The sequence below is a fragment of the Doryrhamphus excisus genome, linkage group LG6 (genome assembly GCF_037039965.1).
Source record: "Doryrhamphus excisus strain RoL-2023G ecotype Guam linkage group LG6, RoL_Dexc_Guam_v1.1, whole genome shotgun sequence".
Taxonomy (NCBI): Eukaryota; Metazoa; Chordata; class Actinopteri; order Syngnathiformes; family Syngnathidae; genus Doryrhamphus; species Doryrhamphus excisus.
Window position 1 is genome coordinate 23,129,769 of NC_136362.1, and position 16,761 is coordinate 23,146,529.

General features: G+C 41.8%; 1 non-coding gene across 1 annotated transcript; it reads left to right on the forward strand.

Moving 5' to 3' along the window:
• The first annotated feature begins 996 nt into the window (after positions 1 to 996).
• trnap-ugg (transfer RNA proline (anticodon UGG)) lies at positions 997 to 1,068 on the forward strand. Its single transcript has one exon. It is a non-coding gene; the product is annotated as a tRNA-Pro (tRNA).
• The last annotated feature ends 15,693 nt before the right edge of the window (positions 1,069 to 16,761 follow it).

Genomic DNA, 16,761 nt, shown 5'->3' on the forward strand with positions numbered 1-16,761 from the left:
ATACCTTATACATATACATATACCTTATACCTAATACATATACCTTATACCTGATACATATACCTTATACATATACATATACATATACATATACCTTATACCTAATACATATACCTTATACCTTATACCCTATACCTTATACATATACCGTATACATATACCTTATACATATACCTTATACCTTATACATATACCTTATACCATATACCTTATACATATACCTGAGCTATATAGCCCTAGAATACAACATTCTGCGTGCCTTCAAAAATCTGTCCAAATCTTGTGGAGGACTTCTGCCGGCGCTGTGACGAGTGTGCAGCGTACAACAAGAATGTTCTGTGTGCAATGGAATACTTCACAAAATGGCCGGAAGCTTATGTGCTGCCAGACCAGGATTCCACTTTTGCAGGAGGGCTTGGTCAAGTTTTGAACACTGTAACACTTATCCATCCATCAATTTTCATAAATTTTTTTTGCATGCAGGGCTTGTTGGTCTAGGCGTATGATTCTAGCTTCGGGTGCGAGAGGTCCCGGGTTCAAATCCCGGACGAGCCCTTCAACTGAAATCGTGTGGCTCAGTTGGTCTCGCATGTTTGGACAAAAACCTTTTTAACAAACAAGGAAAGTCCCGTTGCCTGAACTCAACCTTTGTGGTTTACCCTGACCTGGAAGACAGACAATCTACAGACACTGTCGACCTCATTGAATTAAAGTCTTGTGGCTCAGTGAACTTCATCATTTCTGACTGAGTAGTTTGGATAAGAATCCTACCACCAATTCACGAGCACCTGAGTCCTTTGTGGTTTACCCTGAACTGGAAGACAGACAATCTACAGGTACTGTGGGTACTCATTGAACAATGCAGACTTTTAGCAAGTCAAGGGTCTCTGCTGGCCATGCTCAATGACTGGAAGACTTTTGCAGGAGGGCTCGGTCAAGTTTTGAACGCTGTAACACTTATCCATCCATCAATTTTCATAACTTCTCCACATGCAGGGCTCGTTGGTCTAGAAGTATGATTCTCGCTTTGGGTGCGAGAGGTCCCGGGTTCAAATCCCGGACGAGCCCTTCAACTGAAATCGTGTGTCTCAGTTGGTCTAGAACGTTTGTACGAAAACCTTTTTAACAAACAAGGAAAGTCCCGTTGCCTGAACTCAACCTTTGTGGTTTACCCTGACCTGGAAGACAGTGGCAGATGTTTGGCACTGCAAACATTCTCCACAGTAATCAGGGCAGGATTTGGAGTCCAGAGTGTTTGCTATCCTGTGTGAGCATCTGGCCATGGAGAAGACCCGCAAATTGATGGCCTAGTGGAACGGTTTCATCGCACCCTGCAGCAGCAGCTGGCCATCCTCATGCCTAACCATCAGCGTGACTGGGACCGGAACATTCCGCTGGTGCTGATGGCCTAGCGCTCAGCTGTCCAGCGTTCCACAAGTTGATGTTGGGCCGGGACATCCGGACACCGGCGGAGTTGATGTTTGGTTGCAGGCCCAGCTGAAGGCGACACATTCTTTCGCTTGGGATCAGCTGGAGAAGGCTGGTATGAGGCATATGAGGTACCATGACAAGCGCAGCAAGGGATGTGACTTCCTGCCAGGTGAGCCAGTTTGGGTTTACACGCCCAAGCGGAAAAGAGGATGTTGCCAAAACTGGACAGTCATTGGGATGGACCATGCAGGGTGCTTGAGCGGGTAGGGGAAGTAGTTCTTAGAGTTGCAGTTCTCCCTGGAGCCAGAAGAGTTGTCCTGCACCGGGACAGGTTGGCACCGTACAGGGGCCGGGACCATCCTGCACCGAGACAAGTTGGCACCATACAGGGACCGGGACCATCCTGCACCGGGACAGGTTGGCACCGTACAGGGGCCGGGAGGATCCCCAGTTTGAGGCGGGGCCTGCTTCAGCCCTCGGGGCTTATTAAAGGGAAGGACAGTGTAATATCTGTGACTTTGTGTATCTGGGCCTTTACAGTGCATCCGGAAAGTATTCACAGCGCTTCACTTTTTCTACATTTTGTCATGTTACAGCCTCATTCCAAACTGAATTAAATTAATCTCTTACCTCAAAATTCTACACAAAATACTCCATTATGACAATGTGAAAAAAGTGTGCATCTTTTTTCCACTGATCATCCTTGAGATCTTTCTACAGCTTAATTGGAGTCCACCTGCAGTAAATTCAGTTGATTGGACATGATTTGTAAATATAATAACTGTCTATATAAGGTCCCACAGTTGACTGTGCATGTCAGAGCACAAACACCAAGCATGAAGTCAAAAGAACTGTCTGTAGACCTGCGAGACAGGATTGTCTTGAGGCACAAATCTGGGGAAGGATACAGAAACATTTCTGCTGCTTTGAAGGTCCCAATGAGCACAGTGGCCTCCATTATTCGTAAATGGAAGACGTTTGGAACCACCAGGACTCTTCCTAGAGCTGGCCGGCCTTCTAAACTGAGCGATCGGGGAAGAAGGGCCTTAGTCAGCGTTCCTCTGTGGAGAGAGGAGAGCCTTCCAGAAGGACAACCATCTCTGCAGCAATCCACCAATCAGGCCTGTATGGTAGAGTGGCCAGACGAAAGCCACTCCTTAGTAAAAGGAACATGGCAGCCCGTCTGGAATTTGCCAAAAAGCACCTGAATGACTCTCAGACCATGAGAAACAAAATTCTCTGGTCTAATGAGACAAAGATTGAACTCTTTGGTGTGAATGCCAGGCGCCATGTTTGGAGGAAACCAGGCACTGCTCATCACCAGGCCAATACCATCCCTACAGTGAAGCATGGTGGTGGCAGCATCATGCTGTGGGGATGTTTTTCAGCAGCAGGAACTGGCAGACTAGTCAGGATAGAAGGAAAAATGAATGCAGCAATATAGAGAGATATCCTGGATGAAAACCTGCTCCAGAGCGCTCTTGACCTCAGTAGACTGGTCATGTACCTTGACCATATAGACAGTAGACATTAGCACACAGCCAAGATCTCAAAAGATTGGCTTCAGAACCACTCCGTGAATGTCCTGGAGTGGCCCAGCCAGAGTCCAGACTTGAATCCGATCGAACTTCTCTGGAGAGATCTGAAAATGGCTGTGCACAGACGTCTCCCATCCAACCTGATGGAGCTTGAGACTTATTGCAAAGAAGAATGGGCAAAACTGCCTAAAGATAGGTGTGCTAAACTTGTGGGATCATATTCAAAAAGACTTGAGGCTGTAATTGCTGCCAAAGGTGGATCAACAAAGTATTAAGCAAAGGCTGTGAATACTTATGTAAATGTGATTTTTTTGTTTTCTATTTTTAATAAATTCAAAACATGTCAAAAAAAACTTTTTTCACATTGTCATAATGGAGTATTTTGTGTAGAATTTTGAGGTAAGAGATTAATTTAATACAGTTTGGAATGAGGCTGTAACATGACAAAATGTAGAAAAGGTGAAGCGCTGTGAATACTTTCCGGATGCACTGTATTTGTTGACATGACACAGAGCAAGGAACAACTGTCGCTACGTCTCCTTCCTGCTGTTCAGGTGCACTCGTGATTAGGCATGGATTGTTTTTCATTTTTATTGATGTACTCTCTATCGCAACCACCTTTTGGGAACCACTGATCTATAGCTATAGTTAGTGATGTCCTCCGTCATTTTAATCAGCGGTATGGAGGTAGAAATGTTAGCTCTGTATCCTTACAGACTATCTGCCAGGAATTCATTCGTATGAATAAATCTGGAAAAACCTTCTGCAAAGCGTAGCCTCTGAGCCTTTGAGCTTAGTCTTTGGATAGTCTTTGTCTAAATTGGGAACAGTGGAAGATGATCACTGATGTCATTAATTGGCAGGCCCCTAGTCGTATTGTTATCAAAGTCATTGATGAATTTATTGTCGGTTAAGGTGGTCTGTTATTCTACTTGGTCTGGGCTCCCTTTTTTACTCTCACGGTCTTATTTTGATGCGCATTTGCCTTGTGAAAAAAATGAATGTAGTTTAACAGCTTTGGGCGATACACAACTTGTGTTAAACCGGGATCAGTACCCAATGAAATAGCCGAAGAGTTATGATCATTCTCTGTTTCTTTGTCACAATGACAAAGGCAATGAACAAAGACAAAGGAGCTGTCTCAAGACCTCAGAAGTGCTCTTATTAGCAATATATAAGATAAGGCCATCTCCAAGGGCCTTGGTGTCCCTGTTTCGACAGTGTGTAATGTTATTAGGAAGTTTTCAAAGCATGGTGTCAAGAACCTCCGTGGGTGTGGGGGAAGAGGAACATTGATGGGAGGAGTGTTTAAAATTTGGTGCAAACTGTAGAAAAACATCACGTAAAACATCCAAAGACTGAAGCTGACCAGGAACGAACGATCTAACAGGCTAATGGTTTCGACTCGCATGATACGCCACACACAAAACAAGGCATGACTCTATGAGCGGAGGCCAAGGAAGTCCACATTGCTGAAAAAAGGAAAATACTACTTTTTGGCAAAGCACAACAACGATGTGTTGACAGGCGGTGAAATGAAGCTTACAGGAAAAAGAAGACCCTCCCAATAATTGAGCACGGTGGAGGATCCGCAACGTTTTGGGATACTTTAGAGCAGGGGTCTCAAACTCAATTTACCTGGGGGCCACTGGAGCTAGGGTCTGGGCAAGGCTGGGCCGCATCAGGTTTTCCACAAAAAAAAAAACATTTTTTAAAAACAGAAAAATATACAAACTTTTTCAGTGCGTTGGTTCCGATTTTCTACAATAAAAGCTCTGATAAAACATTCCACTGTTCTCAAATATCTTAATTTTTATTTTTCTATACAAAATAAGATGAAAAATAAATAACCAAATCAAGAATGAAGAAAATCAATCAATCAGTAATAAATAAATATAATAATAATAATAAAACGGCAAATAATAAAAACGTAAGAAACCACATATAGTTGGTGGGTAGGTAACTATTAACAGTTATTTAACCTTTAACATGAACATTAATCAAACGTAATAATTTTTTCTGGGTACATGATACCATACAGCATCCATATCAAACTTGCGCGGGCCGCACTAACATTAAACTTTCATATCAAGGCGGGGGCTTCAAACTAGTGTCCTGCGGGCCATGTGTTTGAGACCCCTGCTTTAGAGTTTAGCAAGGGATCTTAGAACTAAATATGTTACAGAGTATAAAAACGCTAGGTTTGCGTTGAGGATCACATGTTCTCCAGCAAGATAAAAAATGGCCTGCGATGAGAACGGGTTTTAATCCCAAATCCAAATCCAAATGTGTGGGTGTGAACTGAAATCAATTCTTGGAATTTATTAGCGAAGATATTGTACAGGTTGCGCAAAAAACAAGGGAGGCAATGATGACGATCCAACGAGATGCTCCACCTCCAAACAGAGAGACAACCAAGTGACCAATCAAGCCAAGTTTTGTTGTCGAGCAGAGCATTGTGAAGGTCCATGCTCTTAGCTTTAGAGGCTTTTTGCCAGACAATAGAGGGTCGGCCCGCTCGGCACTTCAGATGCGGAGGTCAGACTGGTCCACGTATCAAACACACAAGTGGGACGAGGCCACACAACACACAAAAGGCCGGACGGGCCACACACTCAACTCAGGCTGGCCCTCCTATTTGCCGCGACACAGACAACACACGGCCGGGCGGACTTACATCACCTCTGGCAGCTCAGGTGCTCCTTCTCTTCACGGCTTTTCTCCTTTTCTTCCTTTCTACTGTGGCCAATCTTCTTACACCACAATAGAATGGAGGATCCCTTTTGGCCACAATGCTGTTCTGCAACAGCGTGGCCAATCCGCTCTCGCTACAAAGCACGACATTCTCTGCGGCTCAGCTTCAATTAGCTGTGCTCTGATACATCTCAATACAGCTTCGGTACCATTTAAATATGACTCAAAACATCTCAATTCAAGCTCAGTGCTCCTCAATGCCGCTTCGACACTCAGTCCTAACATTTTAATACGGCTCACTTCATCTCAATGCAGCCGTGGCAGATCTAAATGCTGCCTCGGAACGGCCTCTGAGGGCATTCAGAACATCCAATCCGCTACCTGTAGCCCCCAGCGTGCTGACACTTTGCTACCACTGGGAATAAATGGCTGACAAAATGGGAAAAATTCTAATTGGGATGCCGAGTCAAGAGTTCAGCTTGACTCATAACGATGGGGGTTAATACTGGCTTAACAAACTCAATGGCTGTCAGCGCAAAATAAGTCAACCGTGCTGGCTTGGATGTGGACACCACGGCCTTCCATATGCAGGCCGTGTTTACTGTCCTCTCAGGGTCCTGAATAGAAGACAACAACCCGCAAAGAAACACTTTCAATGTCGAAAAATGGGCCTTACACAAGTTTGTGCTTGACTTTAAGTCATGAAGTCCTAAGACGAGGATATGCTACGTGAAGGCGCTTTCATGGTTGCATGGTTGCGCCACGCTTGTACTTATAAATAAATGCTATATTTTTGGGTGACCAAACTTCCTGTTTTCCCAGAACATGACCTGGCACTTTCAACCATAGAACTTTTTCGGCTAAAAGAGCCATGAAAGCCACATTTTAAAACGTTTAAATATTTTTTGACATTGAATACAAATAAATTCATGACAAATTCTTTGGCAAATTCGCCATCTGGGAATGGCTTTCCGTTCCTTGCTAATGCTAGTACTAGCAAAGCTAGCTGAATTCCACTCAGCTTGTCGGCTGGCGTGTGTCAAAGTGTTCCATTATATTTGACGGGTTGATGGTTGACATTTTATGGCTGCATATCGGACACACCACCAAACCCGATTTCTCTATCCGTTCATGTTGACGTCTACCATCTTTCTTTCCGTCTTTTTGCCATATTCTTCGGCTAAAGTGTTTGCGCTAGCTAGGCGTGACGTTCACCTCTCGACCACTCAATGACCCAGTAGGCTATGGCGTTAGCCAATTGTAATCTTGTATTGGCGTCGGGACAGTTTTCCGACAGCCCACTACACCGACAACCCAAATGTCTGAAGGCCCACTGGTCCGTTATTTTATGGTGGATGAACGATGGCTTCTCCGCATGTTTTCTTCAACTCCTTTTTGCCCCCATGATGGATCTTTGCAATAATAGCATTTTTTGAATTACGTATTTAAACAATTTATAGTAGTTGTGAAGTATCGGAGAATAGCGCGTTAGACCACATGGAGCGTCACACTAATTGGCTTCATTTATCCAGAAGTATCTGTTAGCATGGATGTCTATGAGAGCTTTAAAGGCCGCTGAGAAACCTACTGAGGCTAATCCTATGCATGAGCTACTTGGCCTCACAGGCTCCACGGCAGCACAAGAGGCTTGGCCTTTTCTCGCCATGCATGGAACCCCAACAATGCTCAACTGTATGAAGCGTGGTGCAGCCGAGTAGAAATCATTGTGGTGAATCTTAACTGGCTTTAGTGAGGAGGGATGTCCAGCAAGAGGCTTTCACTCAATTCAAGATGCCAGCACAATAGCCAAGTAGACATAGATAGCTGATGAAGACGTCCAGCCCACCCTGAATACTTAAAAGACTGACCTCCGACAAAAGGCTGGAGCGGAGCCACGACTGATCAGGGGTCTCCGGTGGAATGGCTCATATTATCATCATCATCATCCTCATTGGTGCTTTTGGCTCGGATTCTGATTCCCCTTCTGCAATCCTAGTTTTACTAAAACTAAAAAAAGGTCTTTCTGGAGCGGCTTGTTTGTTTTTTCTTTGCAGATGAAACCAATTGAATTGAATGACGGCAGCCAGACAGAAATCCACTCTTCCAAAGCTTAAATGCAATATGCCAATACCAATTGATTCGTGATGCGTTTGATTCCACTGCTTCACGTTGTCAGCAGTGTCTGCTTGTGGTTTGATTTATTTGAACACGCTTTTCACTGCATAAAACATCCCAAAACACAGCTTATTCATCCAACCAATCAAATGACGAATACTTATCACATCTCCCATTCAACATGTTCCCTTCGCCAGTTTTCAAGAACAAGGCAATATTAAGGGCACATATAGACAACAACCATCCCCACTCACATTCATACCTGTGGACAATTTGTAGTCCACCATTAAACTAACATAAATATTATTGGAGGATGTGGGAGGAAGCCAGAATGCTAAAATCAGAACATAAATATAAGATAGCAAGTTAAACCAGCTTCTAATCTAAAATATTGAAATATTTAACTGGATATGATCCAGGTTCCAATCTAACATTCATTCATTCATTTTCTACCGCTTTTTCCTCACGAGGGTCGCGGGGGGTGCTGGAGCCTATCCCAGCTGTCTTCGGGTGAGAGGCGGGGTACGCCAGCCAATCCCAGGGCACATATAGACAAACAACCATTCACACTCACATTCATACCTATGGACAATTTGGAGTGGCCAATTAACCTAGCATGTTTTTGGAATGTGGGAGGAAACCGGAGTACCCGGAGAAAACCCACGTGTGCACGGGGAGAACATGCAAACTCCACATAGAGATGCCCGAGGGTGGAATTGAACCTTGGTCTCCTAGCTGTGAGGTCTGCGCACTAACCATTAGACCGCCGTGCCGCCCAATCTAACATTAAATATAAATATATGAATATATAATAAATATATTCATATATGATGCATATTTAATATGATCTCAGGGAAGAAGTACATTGGAAACACTTCTATGCTAGGACTACGTTAAGCTAGCCATAGCATTTCAGTATGTGGAATCAAACTATGGAATGGATTGAGTAAGGAAATCAAACAATGCACAACGATGAGCCAATTCAAGAAACAATACAAGCAGTTGATGTTTGCTAAATACAAGGATGAAGAGTCTTGAACCAGTCATGATGTGCTACAGTGAAGAAAATAAGTATTTGAACACCCTGCTATTTTGCTATTTCTCCCACTTAGAAATCATGGAGGGGTCTGAAATTTTCATCGTAGGTGCATGTCCACTGTGAGAGAGATAAACTAAAAAGAAAAATCCAGAAATCACAATGCATGATTTTTTAACAATTTATTTGTGTGATACAGCTGCTAATAAGTATTTGAACACCTGAGAAAATGAATGTTAATATTTGGTACAGTAGCCTTTGTTTGCTATTACAGAGGTCAAACGTTTCCTGTAGTTTTTCACCAGGTTTGCACACACTGCAGGAGGGATCTTGGCCCACTCCTCCACACAGATCTTCTCTAGATCAGTCAGGTTTCTGGGCTGTCGCTGAGAAACACGGAGTTTGAGCTCCCTCCAAAGATTTTCGATTGGGTTCAGGTCTGGAGACTGGCTGGGCCATGCTAGAACCTTGATATGCTTCTTACGGAGCCACTCCTTGGTTTTCCTGGCTGTGTGCTTCGGGTCGTTGTCGTGTTGGAAGACCCAGCCACGACCCATCTTCAATGCTCTGACAGAGGGAAGGAGGTTGTTCCCCAAAATCTCACAATACACGGCCCCAGTCATCCTCTCTTTAATGCAGTGCACTCGTCCTGTCCCATGTGCAGAAAAACACCCCCAAAGCATGATGCTACCACCCCCATGCTTCACAGTAGGGATGGTGTTCTTCGGATTGTACTCTTCATTCTTCTTCCTCCAAACACGCTTATTGGAATTATGACCAAAAAGTTCTATTTTGGTCTCATCTGACCATAAAACTTTCTCCCATGACTCCTCTGTATCATCCAAATGGTCATATGCAAACTTAAGACGGGCCTTGACATGTGCTGGTTTAAGCAGGGGAACCTTTCGTGCCATGCATGATTTCACATCATGACGTCTTAGTGTATTACCTACAGTAACCTTGGAAACGGTGGTCCCAGCTCTTTTCAGGTCATTGACCAAGTCCTGTCGTGTAGTTCTGGGCTGATTCCTCACCTTTCTTAGAATCATTGAGACCCCACGAGGTGATATCTTGCATGGGGCTCCACTCCGATTGAGATTGACCGTCATGTTTAGCTTCTTCCATTTTCTAATGATAGCTCCAACAGTGGACCTTTTTTCACCAAGCTGCTTGGTAATTGCTCCGTAGCCCTTTCCAGCCTTGTGGAGGTGTACAATTTTGTCTCTGGTGTCTTTGGACAGCTCTTTGGTCTTCGCCATGTTACAAGTTAAAGTCTTACTGATTGTATGGGGTGGACAGGTGTCTTTATGCAGCTAACGACCTCAAACAGGTGCATCTGATTCAGGATGATACATGGAGTGCAGGTGGACTTCTAATGGGCAGACTAACAGGTCTTTCAGGGTCAGAATTCTAGATGATACACAGGTGTTCAAATACTTATTTGCAGCTGTATCACACAAATAAATTGTTAAAAAATCATGCATTGTGATTTCTGGATTTTTCTTTTTAGTTTATCTCTCTCACAGTGGACATGCACCTACGATGAAAATTTCAGACCCCTCCATGATTTCTAAGTGGGAGAAATAGCAAAATAGCAGGGTGTTCAAATACTTATTTTCTTCACTGTATATATATCACTATATTGACACTTACTATGGTACCCATTATGGCATTGGATGCTCATATCACCAAGTACTTTGGTACATGACAAATTTAATTTATTTAATTTTATTTTATTTTATTTTATTTTATTTTATTTTATTTTATTTTATTTTATTTTATTTTATTTTATTTTATTTTATTTTATTTTAATGAAAAAAAATTAAACTATATGAGGAAAGCAGGAAGTGAACAAATCTAAGAGTTAGTGATTGTAAAAGTAGCAGATGGAGGGGTAGGATTTAATAAGCTTTGCTTCTTCCTACTCCTTTTGGACATGTGGAACTGGGAACTGATTATGGGATGCACTCAATTGGAATCTGATGCATGTTCAAATGAATTAAAACCATTACCATTACCATTACCATATATCCAGACAGACAGAAAGATAAACGTACAACCACACACATATGATCAGACGTTTATCGTTTAGCTTGTGAGTACAGTTGTTTTCCTGTTGGTCTTTTGGGACAAATTCCACATACACAAAAACAGCCCAAGAGGTTTCACCATGTTTCAGCCTGCCATACACACACACACACACACACACACACATTTTCAAGTAAACAACATTGTAAATGCATATGTTCCCTTCAGGGGGTTGAAATGCTTCCTGTCAGACACTACTACCATGCGTTTCTATAGCAACATGTGTCACACCACTGGTGTGCAGTCAGGGCCAGTAAGGCCTTCACTGCTGGCCTATACCAGAAGAGCTGACCTACGTTTCCAAATTCAATTCTAGTGCTTGGTCCATGAAACCGTATTAATTTATTCCAACAGTCCAACAAAAAATGTCTGCGATGCTTCCAGTATTTGTACAGGCGTCCCTGGTTGGTTCCAGACCTGATCGTGATCACATTTAAACTCCTAGTAGTCATTTTTTACAACACTTGTGCTGCAGGGATTCAAGATGGCTGCTAGTTAACAAGCCTTTACTTTATTATTTCGACATAAGAAGAAAAGACTTACCACTTCCACATGGAATAGGAGAAGTGTTTTTACATGCCATGGCTGACTTCATGCAGTGTTAAGATAACGCCATGGCCAAATCCCACCCTAACGAGGTAGACCAAACACAGTGATAGTGGCTAAGTGGTGCACTGGTTGTTTTCCTGGTCAAGCTGAAAGGATTGAAGAAAAAACCTGTTAACCTAATAACAAGCTAACAAGATGCAAATGACTTGACAAAGTCTGAGGCTCTCTGGAGTCCTCAGCCAATTAGTTAGCACCCAACGAGGTATCATTCTTACTAACAAACTGGCTTTAATCCCAGTTGTGTCACGCCCTGTGTTGGTTCCTGCGTGACGACGTGTGTATGTTCCCTTTTTAGGTTACTTTCTCCTTGGATGCTCTTATTTTTATATTCACTTCCTGTCTTGCCTTGTTTCAGTTTTCCTGCTATTCCTATCTCCCACATCTGTTTCTAATTTGCGTCTATTTAGTTCAGGTGTGTGCTCCTTCCTTTGTTGGTTCATTATCATTTGCTTGATTTGGCCAGTTGCTGTTATTCCGCTGCTGCAAAGCAAATTATTGATCAAGACAATTTTGGTCCTGCTTTCTGCATCCTGGAGTTGCAACAAGTTGGTCACATGGAGTCACTAGAAAGCATTATAATTCTACCACATTGGAATGTGTTCATATACTGTATGCACTATTTAAGTACTGTGTACTTCATATCATTCATCACAGTCACAGAAATATACTGTAGTACAGAGTAAAAAGTAGCGTCAAACTGGCGACTCCAAATTGTCCATAGGTATGAATGTGAGTGTGAATGGTTGTTTGTCTATATGTGCCCTGGCATTGGCTGGCCACCAGTCCAGGGTGTACCTCACCTCTCGCCAGCTGGGATAGGCTCCAGCATACCCGTGAGGATAAGTGGCATAGAAAATTGATGGAAAATGCTCATTACGGCTTTTGTTGCGTTGTCATGTACGAGGTGCATTTGCCAAGACAGTATTTTTGACTTATTCCACAAAGTCATCAGAAAACAGGCCAGCCACTTATGATATAAAAATTTAGTTAATTTTCATTTGGCAGTACACAGATAGTGGTACCACTAACCAACTGACCCTGACTTTTACTAAATGTGTGTATATTTTATTCTGACATTGTTTTATTATTAAAATGTCTAAAGACAGCATTATAACTGCGAAAGAACATAGCAGTCAAATTGACTACAAGCTTTTCACAGAGAAATTCCAGAGAGTGATGTCTCTTGGTGTTTGGAAGAAGCTTCATCTCGCTCTGAGAGTGATTCAGAAATCCTTTCGGAGATGCCTTCTCGCAAAAAAAAACAACAACTGGAAATGTGGAATTCCACACTCGCTGAAATTGCATCGACAAATTTAAGCATCTACTAATTTTGTCGATATGAGAAGAAGTCTTTATCTGTCAGGATCCTTCCTAGATCCCCCCTCTGCCTTTCCCCTCCTACCTTTCATTCCTTTATGGCAGCGTTGCATCATCATTGATGGTGTGGAATCAGCGTTGCATCATCCTGCATGGCGGAGCTCCAAGACCAAAACCACATTAAGGCCTGTCCCAAGTTTGCCAGAAAACATGTGATGATCCCCAAGACCTTTTGGGGAAATACTCAAAAACAAAAGTTGAACTTTTTGGAAGGTGTGTGTCCCATTACATCTGCTGCCTATAAAGAAAAGACATCATAGCAAGAGTAAAATCTGGTGGTGGTAGTGTGATAGTCTGGGTCTGTTGTGCTGATTCGGTGCCTGGAGGAATGAATTCTGTTGTCAAGCAAAAAAAGTCGAATGGGACATGAAGTTTTGCATTTTTTCATCTCTTAATAATACAAAGTTTTATTTAAGAACTGCATTTTGTGTTCCAAAATTGCATCATTAATTATGAATAAGATACGGTATATAAACATCTGGCAAATGTTTGGAAGTTCTGTGACTGTGCTGAATTGATTTTGTGTGTGTGTGTGTGTGTGTGTGTGTGTCTGACAAACGGTTGAAAAGTGATCTAAGGTGTTCTAATTGCGGGCGGTACGTTAGTGAAAGTGATTTAGTTCCTGTCTCTGTCTCTGTCTGTCACATCAATATTCCACCAACCCCTCATTTAAACATCAGCTGTCACATTCCCCTCCCCCAGCCAGGATAATCTCCGCTGACCACTTTTGCTGATTGTGATGAAGGGGGGGGGGGGGTAATGAAATCATTCAGACAATGCCTCACCACCCCACACCCCACTTCTGTCAAAGTTTTAACTTTCTTTGCTGTTTCTCTTTGAGCTCCGTGAAGAGAGCAGCGTGGCCACACGGACGAGTCGGGATAAAAGATGAGAGATGATCATCATGCAGTCTCTTGTCAGCTGTGACCTTTGCAGGTTGACTGACCAGAGAGAGCAGAGTCATTACCAGTCTTTATCCTTTTGTGTGTCTGTCTCAATCCCGCTGAGAGGAGAATGGCGCTGTCATTTAGGGCACCGCTTCTCAATTTAGGCTTTGGGACCCCCGTGGGGTCATGAGATAATTTTGCCGGGTCATAGAATACATTTGTATTGCGACCATTTATATTTTGACTTTACATTTGGGAATAATTCATCGTAAATCGCGATCGGCACGAATACTGTACAAATATGGAAGTCATTGTGTACGTGTTACTCTGAATCTAAATTGTTCTGTTTGTTGTTCATATTATTACAACATTTTATCACTACCATAACAGATTCACACCATTCCAAAATCGAACTTTTTAGATCATTCCAGACGGAGAGGATAGCTGGAACGCTACGATTTCTGTGACAACATTCCCGTTGAAAATAAAAGGCTCATCTTCAGTTCCACAATTGTCACCTGATTCAAACCATTCAAAAGGTACCTTCTTAAACGGCTGACCTCCGCCATGCGCTGGAGTTCCACCCATATTATCCTTTACACCAGGGGTGGGCAAACTACGGCCCGGGGGCCACATCCGGCCCGCCAAGTGTTTGAATACGGCCCGCCCAATCTTTCCAAAGTATTTCATTTAAACTCAACATACAACCTGGCATCATGGCCTGAGCCAACCTTTTGATGGTTTTATTAATTTCGTTTTTTGACATGGTCTGTTGTTTACAAAGTGCTCCTGAAAAAAGGGACACAAGCACATAATAATAATAATAATTATTATTATTATTATTAGACTATTATAATTATTATTAGAACTATTATGATTATTATAATTATTATATCAATGCAAATTATTATATTAATTATATATAATATTATTATATAAAATTATATATAATATTATTATTACGTAATAATAATATAATAATTATTATTTTAAGTTTATTGTAATTATTATAATATTTTATTATTTTTAAAATATTTAAATATAAATATAAAATAATAAATAATAATAGCAGATTGCATGACAATTTTACAGATACAACAATACCAGGTGGACGTGTAAAATATATAGTCTGCCCCCCCCCCCGTAAATTTTGTCATATCAATGCGGCCCGCGAGTCAAAAAGTTTGCCCACCCCTGCTTTACACCATCAATATTAGTCCTACATTTATTTGATCTACATATTTAGATTGCTAATGTTAACATGCTGCCAGTGGTAACATGGTAACACCTAACATAATAGTGATATATATATATATATATATATATATATATATATATATGTCTAGCTATGGAAATGAATTAAAATGCTACTATGCTAATGTTAGCATGCTAGCAATGGTAATAATTAAGTGTTTATATATTTGTCTACCCATGAAAATAGCTAAAAATGCTTGTATGATAACATTAGCATGCTATCAATGGTAACATGTTAACATCCCCGCTGAAAAAAACCCAGCATGGAAATGATGCTGGTCTTTGCTGGTTTAGCTGGTGGACCAACATAGACCAGGGGTCAGCAACATTTACTATGAAAAGAGCCATTTTACTCCCTTGCCCGCTAAAGAGAAATAGCCTGGTGCCGCAGAACGCACATTTAAAACAAGACATCTTCCAAAGTCTAAGAAGAGTATTCTCTTCAACAAATTAGGAGGGAATTTGGGGTATCAAAGTGGTTCAGAAAAGACGAGTTGATCGAGTACGCTTGCTAGTATTGGAGATAAACTTACATAAATGTACGTGTAAATTACTGTAAACTTGATTTACTCTGGCGCAAACAAGTTCCCATGCTGCTGTTTTTTTAAATTATCTCTAAGATCATTTATCTTTAAAAGATACAGTATATTGTGTGGAAGTACCATACAATATACAATTGAACTCTTATTTACAACAACCGAATATTTGACTTGCGTAATTAAAGGCTAAGCTGTGTGCCGAGGACATGTTTTCTGGGTTCTGCACCCTAAAATGGCAGCCAACTTCACAGAGAAGTCCTAGTCATTCATTCTAAAATAGTGGCAGATTGATTAGAAATTGTCTGCTGACTAGCTGCAGCACGTGGCTCCATCCAGTGCAAAAACTCATGGAAGTCTGCAGACACTCGGCACAATGGAAGTTGTGGAAACACGCCAAAATAAAAGCATACATGAAAGATCAACTCTGTGACAACTCCGTTTGAAACACCTGAAGTGAAAAATATGCACATTTAGTCACAAATGTCGAATACTATATTCACAATTTCACTTTGTCCTCTTAATGGCTTATATTTGTATTTCATTTCATTTAGCCACCTAAATGCTTCATTTTGGTTCAAATAATGCATTCAGATGAATGATGCCCCAAATGAATGACATTTATGCCAGTATGTTAAAGTTTTTTCAGTCTGTTTGACAAGGACAGAAGACATTAGATATACAAAAAAGAATTATGCCTGGGAATAGGCAGGTTAAGACACGCCGCTAGGACCCCAGGGCATAGATGACCCTGTCCCTGCCAAAGCCAACGCCCTCTGGTGTGTTCTCCAGGGGATGAACCTTCACCTGAGACTTATCTTTAGTCAGACCAAATCCCATACCAGGCTCTGTGTTCCACCTGACAACTTGAATGAAATGTGTAAATGGAGCTACCCCGAGCAGGAAGACAGGGTGTCACAATCGAGACACTTGAGAATTTAACATATATAAATAAATATATGACAATATATTGCAATATAGTATAGCCCCACTCAGGCAACCACTCAGGCAACCACTGAGACAAAGAGACTGCATGGCAGCTGTGGGCAAACTTTTTCACTTGCAGGACACATTGGGTTCAAACTTTGTCGGGGAGCCCGTCTATATATATGTAGGTGGCCATCAAACAGAATGACACAGTGCAACAAATCAAAAACACAACACATCCAGAGCAAGTTAACACAATACATAAATCA